The 15,912-nt window shown below is 56.0% G+C and overlaps 2 long non-coding RNA genes across 2 annotated transcripts; both read left to right on the forward strand.

Annotated features, from left to right (window-relative positions):
- Positions 1–844: 844 nt before the first annotated feature.
- On the forward strand, positions 845–4,514 carry LOC136305214 (uncharacterized). The gene is made up of 5 exons (XR_010725154.1): positions 845–1,041; positions 1,571–1,967; positions 3,151–3,255; positions 3,552–3,657; positions 4,188–4,514. It is a non-coding gene; the product is annotated as an uncharacterized lncRNA (long non-coding RNA).
- A 270-nt stretch (positions 4,515–4,784) lies between these two features.
- On the forward strand, positions 4,785–8,997 carry LOC136305213 (uncharacterized). Its single transcript, XR_010725153.1, has 5 exons — positions 4,785–4,839; positions 4,944–5,053; positions 5,679–5,859; positions 7,768–7,862; positions 8,380–8,997. It is a non-coding gene; the product is annotated as an uncharacterized lncRNA (long non-coding RNA).
- Positions 8,998–15,912: the final 6,915 nt, after the last annotated feature.

A 15,912-nucleotide genomic window follows, 5' to 3' on the forward strand; every position in this document is an offset into this window, starting at 1 on the left:
AGTGCTGCCACCCTGTGGGCAGAGAGCGGTAGTGCAGCTGTCCCCCTCCGCCCGTCCCGCCTGATCTGTGCGGCAATGCTGCCACCGTGTGGGCAAAGAGCGGTAGTGCAGCTGTCCCTCCCGCCCGTCCCGCCTGATCTGTGCGGCAATGCTGCCACCGTGTGGGCAAACAGCGGTACTGCAGCTGTCCCCCGTGCCCGTCCCCGAGGCGCGTGGCAGCCCCGCACTGTGAGCTCGGGGCCGGCGGGGCCAAAAGGGAGGGAAAAAGGCAAGGAGCCCGGGCGCGTGGCAGCCGGCTGCCTGCGCGCGCCACCCGGACCCCGGAGCCGTCCGGGCGCGATTTTCCGCGGCGTTTGCGGGTGTGCGGACGCGGGATGGGGGCGCAGCGGCGCCGCGGGCGGGTTCGGGTTTTTTATTCACTCAGGTGACTGGGTGAGCAGCCGGCGCGGGGGGCCTGACCAGTGCCAACACGAAAGATGGCGGACCGACAGGAAGTGGCTTCACCCTCAACCAACATGGCGGCGAGGAAGGGCGGAAGTCGCGTCCTTCCCCTCCCAAGCTGGCGGCTCGGCGCGACGCGCTTGACCTTCCAAAGACGGCGGCAAAAAGAGCGGGAAAACGGCAAGGACGGGGTGGGAGGGGGCGCCTGCCCGGCTGCCTTCGCCCTGCCCTGACCACGGCGCCGCCCGGCCGCGATTTTCCGCGGCGTGTCCGGGTGCGCGGCCACGGGCTGTGGGCTCGGCGGCGCCGCGGGCGGGCGGGCGGGAGCCGGGCCCGCGCCGGCAGGCAGCGGCGGCGGCGCCTCTCTCTGCCGAGGTCCCGCCTCGCCCGCCGTGCCGGCCGCCCGTCTCGCTCCGCACGTTCCCGCCGCTCTCCGCCGCGCCCACACGCCACCCCCGCGGCCCTCCGGCCCGGGGAAATGGAGGGAAATACAAAAGCCTTAGGGCAGAAGAAGTCGGCCGAGCCGGCCCGAGCCGTGCCCGTCCCGCAGCCGGCAGCAGGAGGCGGCTGCTCTCTGACTCAAAGCTCAGCGCGGCGGAGGTAAGCGCGGGGCTTTCGGCGGGGGCGGCGGGGAGGACGCCCCGGTTGTCCGGGCAGGGCTTCCCGGGGACGGTGTCAGCTCCCCGCAGCTCTGGCTGAGGGCTGCACCGAGTCCGGGCTGAGCCAGCTGGGAGCGGGCTCTGCTGGTCACGTCCCCGGGAGCCGCTGCCGCCGCCGGAGAGGACGCGCAGCAACCTTGTGCCGTCTGTGCGTGCAAGGTTTTCATGGGCTTTGTGGCGAATGTGGTGTTTGGGACCGGGAGCGCTGGGTGCCCTGGGTGGGGATGTCCTTGAAGTAGCCAAGCTGAGCACTGGCTGAGATTTCCAAACCTGGAATTCTTGAAACAATGTTTAAATAGTTTACCTTCAAAGCAATGTTTAAATAGTTTACCGTCGAGTTGAGGCAGTAGATCAAGTCGATTTGTTAGAGTGGCAGAAATGGTTTTTTGCCTGGAAGTGTGTTGGTATAAGCAAGCCTCCGTCGTGTCAGAATGAATTGGTTTTCCTTCTTTTGGCTTTTTTCTTTCTAGGTTGTAGAGCACTGGGGAGACTGTTTGGGATAAAGAACTGAAAGGCACAAGGGAAGCTGCACGTTCCCCGGGGAATGCTTTAGGCACCTGCGGCTCCTGAAGCGCACCGAGAATCCCAGCTCCCACAGAAAACCTTCCGAAGCTGGAAGGGACAGACAAGACAATTCCAAGAATGGTGTGGGAAGCACTTTCTCCCAGGCGTGGACAGTGCTGAGATCGGAATGACTTCACAATATTCCTTGTGCCTCTCCTGTTGCCAGCCCAGGACTAAGTCGGTGTTCCCTGAGTGGCTGCAGTTCCCTGCCCGTGGAGGGAGGCAGCCTGTGCTGGAGAGCGGGAGAAAGGTCCCTGCTGCATGCTGTGTCCTCGGTGGGCAGAGAACTCTGACCTTAGCCAGGTGGGTTGTGAGGATTGAATCAATCCTGCCTCCTTTTGAACGAGTTGTTTTAATGAGTCATCAGCAGGGGATGCTTTTAGCTGGCTTTCGTTCAGTTTCTTTTTCACAGGTTTCTGGTTGTTTTCATCATGAAATTATACCAAACCCTTAAGTTCGCTAAATGAACCCTGAAAAGGTTCAAGAAACCAATCCCAAGAGAATTGGGCCTTGGATAGCTGGGATCTCACAGCCCTTTGGGGCCACGTTGGGTTCACCCCCTGATTTTGGTGCGCAGAGAAACTCTCAAGTTAAGGCTTATCAAAAGAAATGGACCAGTTCTCATAAAAATCAGCTTTCCAAACCTTGAATTAAGATCAGAAATGATGGCAATGCCCTTGGCATAAAACCACCTGTGAAGCCAAGCAGGCTTAAAATGCCTGTAGGCAGGAAATCCAAGAGAAATGGCTGCTGGCTCCTGGCATCCTGGGCTTGCCAGGCAATCTTCAGGTCGGAGGAGCCCTCTGAGATGGCAGTGCCAACCATTCCCCCGGTGCCACCCTGTCCCATGTCCCCAGGTGCCACGTCCGCACAGCTTTTGATCCCTCCAGAGACGGGGCCTCCACCACTGCCCTGGGCAGCTGTGCCAGGGCTGGACAGCCCTCCCACCATCAGACTTCCCAATATTTGGCCTGATTTGCCCTGGGATCACGGGAGGCCGTTTCCTCGCCCTGGGTCTTACGGTAGCTGCCCTAAGCAGCCATGATTCCAACATGAGAGCGGCTGGCTTCCTTATGACCCCATCTGGAAGGGGCTTGCTTTCGAGAGATGAGCCAGGTAAGGCTCAGCTCGGTTGCCAGTTTGGCAGGTGAGAGCTTGTAGCTCATGGACGTGTCTGGGAGAGGTGTTGCCTCGCTCATCCACCTGCATGCACGTGGTGAGACAGCTAAAAGAAGATTTCCATCCTCTCTCCCTTGTTTCTCCTCTACTGCTTTGTGTTGCCACCTGTTACAATCCATGGACAGAGAAAGTGGGAAATGTGTTTTAGAAATTCTTGGGAATTTTGCTTGTAGGAACGGAAATCCTGAGAGAACTGATATTTGACCTGCCTGGCCTATGAAATGTCCCAGAAGCTGGTTCATGTATCCATGCTCCTGTTGTGTTCATCTGGGCTGTAGTTCAGGCTTTTCTCCCTGGGCTCTTGCAGTTGCTGTGTCTCTGGGATGCGGTGCAGAATGGAATCAGGCGGCCACACCTCAGGTTCACCTTCTCCCTGACCCTGCTCGTGTGGCACAGCAGATCCTGAAGCCAGGTACTGGAACTTCCTGCGTGTGTCACTGCTGGGGTGAAAAGCAGAGCCCTGGGGAATGGTGATCTCCCCACCTGCTTTGTGCTCAGACACTCTTGACTGAGCTTTTCATTCTGGGGAAGAGAAGGGGAGGGGTGGCCAGCAACACGCTGAGCCTCAGAGCAAAGGCCTTCTGCAGTTCCTGCGCTGTTCTCCCAGCTTGGAACACTGCACAGTACAGCTTCCATTCATTATTGTCCGTGCTTGTGGATTGGGAAGGTTGTCCTCCTCCACGATGCCCCACCTTTTTCTCTTCACAGAGGAGCACATGTACCTCAAGGGAGACAGATTCCTTCCGTCACATCAGTACTCGGACCTGAGGAAAGTACCAGTTTTTTCCAGCTTTTCTTCAGTATTGATTTGGAGGTAAGAGTCCCGCTTTCTCGATCCAGGAATTCTTGAGAAATGTATAGAAAAAAGCCATAAAAATACAATGAACTCTCATTCTCCCGTGGGTGGTTAATTAGAGGCATCTTTCTTTTGTTTCCTCTTGGGGTTAAAACTGCCATGTCTGTGGGGACTGCGTTGGTTTTTAGTGCTAAGGCGCAACGACTTGCGCTGCGTATTGCTCTGCGAGCACGACAAACAGAATGTTCTGCCCCAGCGAGCTGACATTCATCTCTGAGTTTCGATTAGTAATGTTAGAGTCGCACTGAAGTGTCTTGGGAACGGCAACCTCTACGATTCCATTTGCACTGCATGTTTGGGCTGCAGGCTGACTGTTCCTGATGGATGTTAGGGATGAAATTCGATAGGAATGGAAATGGACAGGTCCAGAAGAAGCTGTGGTCAGGCCTGAGCTGGCACTCCCAGGGAACCAGAGTTTTGTGCTCTTAGGAGCAGGTATTCTTTGGCAACGTCTAAATGTCTGATGATGGTATTTCTGTGCCTTCCAGTACAAAGCAGAGCCTGCGAGTGGATCCTCAGATGTCCTGGGGAAGGGCTTCGTGGCAAACGTTGCTGTGGGCTTTATGACTGCCAGAGGATTTTCGAGGTCATTCTCTCCTTTTCAACAGTCTCTTGTGTGATGAGGGCTCCCAGGTAAGAATTTGGAAAGAAAGCACCAAAAAACCCCAAAGTACAGAAGTCTGCATGGCTTTGAGATCTCAAGGCCAAAGCAAAAAGGAGCAGCTGACTCTGCCTTTGCCTTCTTGAAAACCTGTTCCTTGTTGATTTTGTGTCCGTGTGGAGGGGGAGATAATTGCTTGTGTCCAAACCGGTCGCAGCCTTGTCCCCTGAAACTGGAACAGGTTGCTGCCATCACGGAGCCTCACGTGGGCACCGTGCCTTTGTGCCTGCTGTCAGGGCCTTTTCTCTTTTGGGGGTCTCCATCCACAGGCAGCACGTTTGTTACCTGAACTGCGCTTCAGCGGGAGGGAAGCTCACGTGCCGGGAGCTCTCGGCTTCGGCAGCGTCCGCCCTGAGCGGTTCGGGTATCGAAACCTTGGACAAAAGAACAAAATCCTCTCACTGCCTGAAGACTCCTCGTGAGAGTAGCTTTGAACGGAGAGCGTCTTTCCTTCCCTGGAGTCGCTGAGAGCAGCTGGTGTTCGTGTCACCTTGAAGCTGCTCAGATGCCGGTCCGATTGCTAATTCTGAGTTAGATCGTTCGATCTTGACCGTAGAAGAACAGGTCCTATTTTCTGTTTCAGAGCGGTATTCTGGAGATATTCCAAAGCGCTGCCCGTGCCAGCAAAGCTGCCTGTGAGCTGATCCGGGATCACGGCCTCCTCCCGTGGGTCCCGCACAGCTGAGAGCAAAGGTGAGCAGAGAAGTACAGGAGAAACGGGAACAATTTTGCTGCCCACGGTAGAATAACTGTGTGAGTGAGTATGAAAACAAGGGTGACAGGCAGGGAGGCGGGGGCACCGAGGGCCGGACGGGCAGAACTCGCTGAACTCTGAGGTGTCCCTTGGGGTTTCGAAAACAGAATCGAGATGCTTTCAGGTTGTGATAGGAGGGGGATGATGCTGGGGGGGCTTCGTGATTTGGAAAACACTTGCTGGAAAAACTGAGAAAGCCAACTGGCACCTGGAATCGGTGTCTCTACCTTTTGAGTTTCAAACAGCCTCAGATCCCGTCCTGTCACGGGACCTGCCGCACGGGAAGTGGCACAGCAATGGCTTTGAGCTGTCTAGAACATTCCTCCCCCCTTGCCTCTCCCTCAGGTACGTTTGCATCCGGCAGAAATCTCTTCTGCGCAGAGCGCCCTGACAGGCGCAGGCAGGTGCCCCAAAAGTGCCCTGGAATAGGGTCCCCTGTGTAGGTGATGGACCAGCTGCCGGCGAGGATCTGCCTTCCCAAAGTGGTTCTCTGTTTTGTTTTCTTGTTGGTTGGTTGGTTTCGTTGGGCTTGTTAATTTCGTTTTGTTTTGTTTTGTTTCTCAGGTTTCTGAAAAGCAAGGGGATCAGTCAGATGACTTCCTTACTCCATACTCTGTGGCTAAGAAAAGAGACAAAACAAGAATCAATCCCAGGAGAAGAGACAAAACAAGAATCAATCCCTCCTCCCTATTCAGCTTGTAAATGAGTTTCTGTATGTTTTGGCCCCCTTCATCAAACATATTGGGTAAGTCTTTGTTTTGTTTTTTGTTTTGGTCAGTTTGCATTTCATCCTCTGTCCAGTTTGACCTTTATTAAGGCCAGGAGGATTTCTTTGTCTCTGGTTGATGAATGGCTTTTTTCGCCTTCAGTTTGCGTGTCGAGTAGTGAATTTGGACGAGATTTCTCTGACAGGAGGATTTAGGTGTTTGAAGACATGGGGAAAGAAACTAAAGTGTGATGCACAGCTGCTGTCAAGTCCTAGGTCCTTCATTTCTGGCCCTTGCCACAGTAAGGCTTAGAAACTGTACTCATTAATTAGCACGCAGGAAAACACGTGGCACTTGTGTTTCCTCTTGGCAGGACTAACGTAGATCTGGCCAGGCTGACCGAGTTCTTCGGCCCCCTCAGCTCTGTGCAGGAACACCGTGCTGTTGCTGCTGAGGCTTTTAGGGGGATGAGGTGAACGACAGCGTCCTCTCCAGCAGGGAGCTGCTGCTCCTGCTGCTCCTGCTGCTCCTGCTGCTCCTGCTCCTGCTGCTGCTCCTGCTGCTCCTGCTGCTCCTGCTGCTCCTGCTGCTCCTGCTGCTCCTGCTGCTCCTGCTCCTGCTGCTGCTCCTGCTGCTCCTGCTGCTCCTGCTGCTCCTGCTGCTCTTGCTGCTCTTGCTGCTCTTGCTGCTGCTCCTGCTGCTCCTGCTGCTCCTGCTGCTCCTGGTGCTCCTGCTGCTCCTGCTGCTGCTCCTGCTGCTCCTCCTGCTGCTCCTGCTGCTGCTCCTGCTGCTCCTGCTGCTCCTGCTGCTCCTGCTGCTCCTGCTGATCCTGCTGATCCTGCTGCTGCTCCTGCTGCTCCTGCTGCTGCTCCTGCTGCTCCTGCTGCTCCTGCTGCTCCTGCTGCACAAGTGGAGCCTTGTCAGCGAAGACCTGCATCTGCAGGAGGCCCCGCAGGCCCTGGCTGGGAAGTGCCAAAACAAAGGAGTGATCAGTAAGTGCTGAACTGCTTCCAGGAGGGCGTATTTTGTTGCAGCCATTACAGACCAACAGTACAAGTGAGGCCAACTGCTCTGGAAACAGTACTAATGCCTTCTGCCAGCCTGATGGGGCTTGAGGGAGGAGGAAAGGAAATGGCAAGGCATTTTTCAGGTCTTCCTTGGGGTGAATTCTAAGCTTAGCACAATTGGGAAGCTTTGAGGAAACACAGTTTAAAAAGGGGAAGAGCTGTAAAATGAAACTTAGTTGCCAATCTCATGTCAGGTTCTGAAAAATGGTCTTCTTGAATCAAATCTCAGAAGAAATAAGCGGTGCCTGGAGGCTCTGTGCTCGAAGGTTTGAATGATTCTGAGTGTGGATGGGGATCTGAAAGTCACGTGTAAGTAAAACCAGAAAACACATCAAGCAAGCAAAACTGCAATAGTTGACTTTTCTTGTTGTCATTGTTTTGGAAGAAAGGAAAAATATGGGGCGAGAGGTGAGAGCAGGATCTGCAAAATCTCGGAGTTCTCCGCGTCTCCCTGAGGCTGAAGCCGTGTTTGCTGTCAACGATGGCAGAGTGGAAGATGCTAAAGACTGAAAACTTGGGGTTTTCCCCCTGAATCCCAAGGCTCTGTCAGCAGCTGTGCCCCGTCTATCTCTTCAAGGAGTTTCCGGGTTTAGGAAGGCTTTTCCGTTCTTCCGCATTTCTCTAGAACTCCACTCCAAAAGAACGGTGCTGTGTCCGTGTGGTGTTGGTGACTTTGTGTGAGTTGCTTTATTAAAGCCAATCGTTGGTAAGGGTTCTGAGCCTGCCTTGGAGAGCCCTTGGAGGTGGCAGCTCTTCTTTAATTTCCCTTGGTTCCTTTCATGCCTTTCAGTGATTCCTGCGAGGTGCACTGCAGTCTGCCTGAAGCCAGCACATCCTGTCTGTGTTTGAACTTGACTCCTGTTGTTTTTCCTCTTGCAGGGAGTTGGCAAAAAGAGGAGAGAGCCAGTAGGAAGTGAAGCCCCTGGAAGGCCTCATCCCAGTCCAAGGTTCCCACTTTTCTCTCTGACTCCTGGGTAATTACCTGGCCAGAACTGGACACAGACTGTCCCTTTGATTTCCTGCCTTTTCCAAGAAATCCTTGCTGTCAGCCGGAGTGTGTTCCTGGTCTCCTCCTCCTCCTCCTCCTCCTCCTCCTCCTCCTCCTCCTCCTCTTTTTGCCAAGGTGAATTTTGGTTATTGCAGGAATTGTGGCTCTTTTGTTCCACTGAAACTTGCCAACTCTGCTGAGGGTTTCCGGTGTCAAATCCAAGTAAGATTGGAGTTTCTTTGCATTGTTACTCCCACAAAATAGAGGGATTATTCGGTCCATTCCTATGGGATAGGAGTGGCTTGACCTTTTAAATTCTCCCTTCCCTTGAAAATGAGAGCAGAGGCAGCAGATTTGAAATCGTCGTTCCACGAACCCCACCGGTTTCCTGGCTGTCGGGAAAGTTTTCCACGTTAGAAATTGCTGAGCTTGTCTTCAGGCAAGCTGGGATGTAGGTGTTATTCCTTCCTTTTATTTGATGGTTTTCCTCTCTCTGATTTTAGGAAGGGAACGTTTCTAGCCAGTGCCAATTTTCCATCCGAACTGGAAGTTTTGGACGTGGTGGGGCACATTTCCAAGGAAAGGGACCCAATTCACGTTAGTAAATGAGGAATTGTTCAGCACCGTGTCCGCAGAGTTTTGGGAATTCCCAGGAAAACTTGCCAAGTGTTTGTTTAATTGCCAGGATTCATCTCTTTGTGAAGTTCAATTCGCTGCGTTTTCAGTTCCATGAATGCCATTAAAAGCTGAATGCCGGCCTGATTGCTGTTCCTTGGACACACGGGGCTGGTTCTTTCCTGCCTTGCCGAGGGCAGAGCTGCTTTTGTTGAATTTTGGGTTGGGCTTAGGGGAAGCGAACGGAAAAACCCCACCAAATAAAGCCCCCACGACCCCCCGGCCCCCCCAGCAGACATACAGCAGACAGGGAGAAAGAGAAAATACGCCAATGGGATTGGAATGGAGATGGGAATTGGACCCCTTAGGAAACCAGGCTCCTTGAATTCTAATGACCTGTGTTTGTGATGTGTTAGGGGAAGGAATTCGTCTGGTTTGAACCATCATTTCAAATGTGACCAAATAAACACGGATTGAAGAAAACGACAGGATTTGGGGGCATTTTTCTGGATTATAGGGGAATTTCTTCGGGGATTTTTGGGGGGAGTTTGTGGGAGTGTGGAGGTATGTTTGTGGATTTTTGGAGGCTTTTTCGGGGAGATGTTGGGGGGGTTTTGCGGGATTTTTGGGAGGATTTTTGGGGAATTTTGCGAGATTTTTTGATGATTTTAGGGGCAATTTTTGGGATGATTTTTTGTGGATATTTGGGGAATTTTGCAGGAATTTTGGGAGGATTTTTTTGGGGATTTTTGGGGGGATTTTTATGGATTTTAGGGGGATTTGTCGGGGATTTTTGGGGGAGTTTTGGCAGGATTTTGGGGGGATTTTTGGGGGCATTTTTGGTGTAATTTTGGGAGGTTTTTGGGAGGATTTTTGGGGGAACCTGGCGGGATTTTTTGGAGGATTTTTGGGGGGGATTTTTGGAGGATTTTTGGGGGGAATTTTGGGGAATTTTAGCGAGATTTTTAGGGGGATTTTTAGGAATTTTTTGGGGAGGATTTTTGGGGGATTTTGATTGGATTTTTGGGGCGAATTTGGGGATATTTTTGGGGATTCCCGGGCGGTGTTTTTCGAGGATCTTTCTGTGGATTTTTAGGGAGGATTTTGGGGGGATTCTTGGGGGATTTAGGGGGAATTTGGGGGAGGATTTTTTTTTAATTTTTGGATGATATTTTGCAGCATGTTTGGAGAATTTTGGGGGGGATTTTTGGGGGATTTTGGGGGGGATTTTTGGGAGGATATTTTCGGGGATTTTTGGGGCGATTTTTGGGGATTTTTGAGAGGATTTTTTGTGGATATTTGGGGAATTTTGCAGAAATATTTGGGAGGATTTTTGTGGGGATTTCGTGGATTTTGTGGTGGATTTTTGGGAGGAAATTTTGGGGAATTTTGGGGGGGATTTTGGGGAAGTTTTTGGGGATTTTTAGGAGGATATTTGGGGGATTTTTTGGAGGATTTTTGGGGGGATTTTTTGGGAGGATTTATGGGGAGCCGTGCGGCAATGCTGCCACCCTGTGGGCAAAGAGCGGTAGTGCAGCTGTCCCCCCCCCCGCCCGTCCCGCCTGATCTGTGCGGCAATGCTGCCACCCTGTGGGCAAAGAGCGGTAGTGCAGCTGTCCCGTCCCGCCCGTCCCGCCTGATCTGTGCGGCAATGCTGCCACCCTGTGGGCAAAGAGCGGTACTGCAGCTGTCCCCCGTGCCCGTCCCGCCTGATCTGTGCGGCAATGCTGCCACCGTGTGGGCAAAGAGCGGTAGTGCAGCTGTCCCCCCCGCCCGTCCCCGACGCGCGTGGCAGCCCCGCACTGTGAGCTCGGGGGCGGCGCTGCCGCCCGCCCGCCCGCAGCTCGGGGCCGAAAGGGAGGGAAAAAGGCAAGGAGCCCGGGCGCGTGGCAGCCGGCTGCCTGCGCGCGCCACCCGGACCCCGAAGCCGTCCGGGCGCGATTTTCCGCGGCGTTTGCGGGTGTGCGGACACGGGATGGGGGCGCAGCGGCGCCGCGGGCGGCAGTCCATTGAGTCAGGCGCTTGTGCGAGCAGCCGAGGGGGCATTTTAGTGGGTTCCACTACCAAGATGGCGGCAAGAAGCGAGGCGCCTGACCTTCTAAAAAAGGCGGCCAAAAGGGCGGGGAAAAATAAGGACCCTATAGGCGTTTAGTCAGATGCCTGCACAAAAACCCCGACTACGGCGCCGCCCGCGCGCAATTTTCCGCGGCGTTTCCAGGTGTGCGGACACCGGCCGTGTGCTCAGTCGCGCCGCGTCCGCGTTCGGATTCGTGGATTTAGTCAGGCGTCTGTGTAAACACCTGCCGGGGGCCTATGCCGAGCCGCAAAGAACATGGCGGCCGGGACGGAAGTGGCCTCAGCCGCAACAAAGATGGCGGCAAGCAGAAGCGGAAGTCACGCGACGCCCCTCACAAAATGGCGCCGAGGCGGGAGGCGGCTGACCTTCCAAAATTGGCGGCCAAAAGGGCGGGAAAAAATGAGGACCCTATAGGCGTTTACCCAGACGCCTGCACGAAACCCCGACTACGGCGCCGCCGGGACGCAATTTTCCGCGGCGTTTCCAGGTGTGCCGACACGGGCCGTGTGCTGAGTCGCGCCGCGATTGCGTTCGAATTCGTGGATTTAGTCAGGCGTCTGTGTAAACACCTGCCGGGGGCCTATGCCGAGCCGCAAAGAACATGGCGGCCGGGACGGAAGTGGCCTCAGCCACAACAAAGATGGCGGCAATGAAAAGCGGAAGTCACGCGACGCCTCTCACAAAATGGCGCCCAAGCGCGAGGCGCCCGACCTTCCAAAAAGGGCGGCCAAAAGGGCGGGAAAAAATAAGGACCCTATAGGCGTTTACCCAGATGCCTGCACAAAAACCCCGACTACGGCGCCGCCGGGGCGCAATTTTCCGCGGCGTCTCCAGGTGTGGGGACACGGGCTGTGTGCTCAGCCGCGCCGCGTTTGCTTTTAAATTCGTGGATTTAGTCAGGCGTCTGTGTAAACACCTGCCGGGGGCCTATGCCGAGCCGCAAAGAACATGGCGACCGGGACGGAAGTGGCCTCAGCCACAACAAAGATGGCGGCAATGAAAAGCGGAAGTCACGCGACGCCCCTCACAAAATGGCGCCCAGGCGCGAGGCACCCGACCTTCCAAAAAGGGCGGCCAAAAGGGCGGGAAAAAATAAGGACCCTATAGGCGTTTACCCAGATGCCTGCACAAAAACCCCGACTACGGCGCCGCCCGGGCGCAATTTTCCGCGGCGTCTCCAGGTGTGGGGACACCGGCCGTGTGCTCAGCCGCGCCGCGTTTGCTTTTAAATTCGTGGATTTAGTCAGGCGTCTGTGTAAACACCTGCCGGGGCCTATGTCGAGCCGCAAAAAAGATGCCGGCGGGACCGGAAGTGGCCTCAGACGCAACCAAGATGGCGGCAAGGAAGGGCGGAAGGCTCGTGGGGCTCGTCGCGGCCGAAAATCGCCGAGTGCAGCTCACACCCTGCAATGGCAAAAGCTGTTTTATTAAAACTCAGCCGAGAATTTTCCTCTTATTTCCAGGTCACAGGATATACTGAGGCTGAGAGGGATCCTAAAATCTGACTCTCAAGCGGACGGACCGTTTGAGAATCGAACTCAGCACCTTGGCATTACCCGGACTCTGCTCCAAGCAGCTGAACCAATCTCTGCATTATGGGGATGGACCTCCATAGGATGGCAACGCTTGGCCCCACTAAGGTAAGTGCAGTGCCGCCTTCTCTGCCAAAGCTGCTTCACACACCAGCCCCTGGAATGGCTCGAGGGCAGAAGTGGCTGGCAGCTCACGACAGCACAAAGCTCTTCCCGTGACGCTGATTTCCTGTCCTTTCCAGGATTTACCCAGCAGCTGCCGTAAAAGTACTCACACAAAGTCTCTTTCCGGGCGGAAAGGAGCAGGACAAGTCCTGAGGCTTCCCTTCTTCCACGGCCAAAGCTCTGCAGAGAGGCAGGGCCGGTCCCACCCGCACAGGGGCGTTTCCTGCAGGTGAGTGTTGCCGGGCCAAAATGATGGCAGCTGCTGAGGCCGGGGCTGCTTTTCTGGCCGGAGGCCTCGGTGCCCCCCCGTGCCGCCTGCAGTGTCCCTCGGGGTTTCCTGCAGGTGTCCCGGGTGCCCGGAGGCGCAGGGAGGAAGGAGGCCGGCAGCCCCAGCGGGGCCAGCAGCCCTGGGATGATGTGCAGGGAGGAGCTGTGCCTGCGGGGGCCCCGCCCGTGGCAGCGGCGGCCAAACGCAGGGCCCGGGGCCGGGCTCGGGGCTGGCACGGACACGGCCCCGGGGCTGCCGCGGCTCCTCGGCCAGGGGCTGCTCCCGCCTGGCACGGGGAGATGCTGCAGCCCGGACAGAGGCACCCACAGCCCAAGAGCTCCCCAGGGAACAGCTGGCATTGCCTGGGAACGGCGGCTCGGGCTGTCTGCAGAGGGGCTCAGACAGCAATTCCCACCTCCCGGAGCTCCCACACAGTTGCCAGGGATGTCCTGGCCACCCCAAATCCCCTCCCTTTCAGCCTGAGGACATCACCCGTCGGCAGCATTAAAGCCAAGGCGCTCCTCCCTCACAGAAATTAAATCCAGAGCAACGGCCCTCGGAGATGCCTCAAAATCAAAGGTTTGAGTGGGATGGAGTTTCGTTTGGATGAAGTCTGGACTTTTCCAGGGAGCCGGCTGGAGTGCAGAAGTGATGGAAAGCTTTTGCAGGTGGGTCCCACTGGAGGTGTGCTGAAGGCAGGGATGGGCGTCCCTTGCCTGAGGGAAAGGCACTTGCAGAGGCCACTGCTGGGGCTCGGAAAGGAGCTGAGCTCCTGCAGGGAGCTGTGTCCTCCCGAGGGCACAGGGGCTGCCTCAGCACAGGCCGGCCAGTGCCTTCTCCTGCTCTGAAACATCACCTGGAGCCCGAGCTCAGGGGGTGGCTGAATTCCAGGGAAATCTGACAGGTGACCCCCAGGGGGTGAGGGTTATAATTAACCAAATCTATGGAATAGAAACCTATCCTGTCCCCATCCTGTTGAGCTTCCTTGGAAGCTCTGCTGGTTCCTGACACGTCTGGCATTCAAGCAGCAGCTCTGCGTGGGAATATCCGTGCTCCGTGAGGCACTGTGAGGTTATTGCAGCGGGAACTGAGCAGGGAATTCGGGGCCGTGGGTATAATTCATCTAAACTAGCAAAGGTGACAGTGAACCCCAAATCTGGGCACCACACAGAGAACAATCTTTGTGCTGCCCTGTCAGCTCAAGCCCCTGGGCTGGGAAGTTTTGGGAGTCAAACATATGGAATGATAGAAGTCACAGCAACTGGTGTCACCCCGAGGGACAGTCCAAGTCCCAGACAATTCCTCTGCAGTCCCCTGGGGGGGAAAACACCCTCTGTCTGCCAGGAGCCCTGACTCTGTTTCTCCTATCAGCTGTGTTGGGCTTTAAGAACTTGAAATAACTTTGAAGCCAAAGAAATCACCTTTTCCTTCTGGTTTGATTGTGTTTTTTTGTTGTTTTTTTTTTTTTTTTTTTTTTTCTTTCAGATGCTGGACTTGCTTCTGTGGATGTGTGCTGAGCTCTGGCTGCAGGGGACTGTCAGGCCTGAATGGCTGTGAGTTTGTGTTCTTCTCGCTGGGGAAGCGGAAATAATTATTAATTAGACTGCAGAAATGTTTTCAGAAACCTTTCCCCTTTCCTGCCCTTTGCTGGTGGATCTTCTCTTTCTGCCTTTGACTTTACAAAGCTGTTCCCTGATGTCATTTCCCCTGCCTGAATTCCTTGCAGCTCCTAGCTGGGAAAAACTGGGATGATGTCCTGGGGATGTTCTTAGGGGAGGACAGAGGTGAGATTTTTGCCTGTATTTTTCTAATATTTTCTAAAATTTCAGGGAGCTGCTCCTGCTCCTGCCCCTAATCCTGCTGCTGCTGCACAAGTGGAGCCTTGTCAGCGAAGACCTGCATCTGCAGGAGGCCCCGCAGGCCCTGGCTGGGAAGTGCCAAAACAAAGAAGTGATCAGTAAGTGCTGAACTGCTTCCAGGAGGGCGTATTTTGTTGCAGCCGTTACAGACCAACCGTGTGGTGCTGGTGACTTTGTGTGAGTTGCTTTATTAAAGCCAATCGTTGGTAAGGGTTTTGAGCCTGCCTTGGAGAGCACTTGGAGCTCTTGGTGCCCTGCCTGTCCCCTAGGTGTCCCTGGGGGTGCCCTGCCTGTCCCCGAGGTGTCCCTGGGGGTGCCCTGGCTGTCCTTGGGGTGCTCTGGCTGTCCCCTAGGTGTCCCTGGAGTGCCCTGACTGTCCCCTAGGTGTCCCTGGGGGTTCCCTGGCTGTCCCCTAGTTGTCCCTGGGGGAGCCCTGGCTGTGCCTAGGGTGCCCTGCCTGTCCCCTAGGTGTCCCTGGGAGTGCCCTGGCTGTCCCCTAGGTGTCCCTGGGGGTGCCCTGGGTGTCCCTGTGGGTGCCCTGGCTGTCCCCTAGGTGTCCCTGGGGTCCCCTGGGTGTCCCCGGGGGTGCCCTGGCTGTTCCTGGGGTGCCCTGGCTGTCCTTTAGGTGTCCCTTGGGGTACCCTGGCTGTCCCCTAGGTGTCCCAGGGCTGCCCTGGCTGTCTCTTAGGTGTCCCTGGGGGTGCCCTGGCTGTCCCCTAGGTGTCCCTGGGAATGCGCTGGCTGTCCTTGGGGGCGCCGTGGCTGTCCCCTTGGTGTCCCTGGGGGTTCCCTGGGTGTCCCTGCGGAGGCCCTGACTGTCCCCTAGGTGTCCCTGTGGGTGCCTTGGCTGTCCCTGGGGTGCCCTGGCTGTCCCCTAACGGTCCCTGGGGGTGCCCTGGCTGCCCCTGGGGTGCCCTGTCTGTCCCCTAGGTGTCCCTGGTGGTGCCCTGGCTGTCCCTGGGGATCCCTGGCTGTCTCCTAGGCGTGCCTGCGGGTGACCTGGCTGTCCCCTAGGTGTCCCTGGGGGTGCCCTGGCTGTCCCCTTGGTGTCCCTGGGGTGCCCTGGCTTTCCCTGGGGTGCCCTGGCTGTCCCCTGGGTGTCCTTGGGGATGCCCTGGTGTCCCTGGGGGTGCCCTGCCTGTCCCCTAGGTGTCCCTGGGGGTGCCCTGGGTGTCCCTGTCAGGGCCCTGGCTGTCCCTTATGTGTCCCTAGGGGTACCTTGTCTGTCCCTGGGGGGGCCCTGGCTGTCCCCTAGGTGTCCCTGGGGTGCCCTGGCTGTCCCTGGGGTACCCAGGCTTTCGTTTAGGTGTCCCTAGGGGTGCCCTGGCTGTCCCGTAGTTGTCCCTGGGGTGCCCTGGCTGTCCCTTAGGTGTCCCTGGAGGTGCCCTTGCTGTCCATTGGGGGGCCCTGGCTGTCCCTGTGGGGCCCTGGCTGTCCCCTAGGTGTCCCTGGGGGTGCCTTGTCTGTCTCTTGGGGGGCCCTGGCTGTCCCTGTGGGGGCCCTGGCTGTCTTCTAGGTGT

This window comes from Chamaea fasciata, unplaced genomic scaffold (genome assembly GCF_029207755.1).
Source record: "Chamaea fasciata isolate MVZ Bird 193981 ecotype frontalis unplaced genomic scaffold, bChaFas1.0.hap1 SCAF_317, whole genome shotgun sequence".
Classification (NCBI taxonomy): Eukaryota; Metazoa; Chordata; class Aves; order Passeriformes; family Sylviidae; genus Chamaea; species Chamaea fasciata.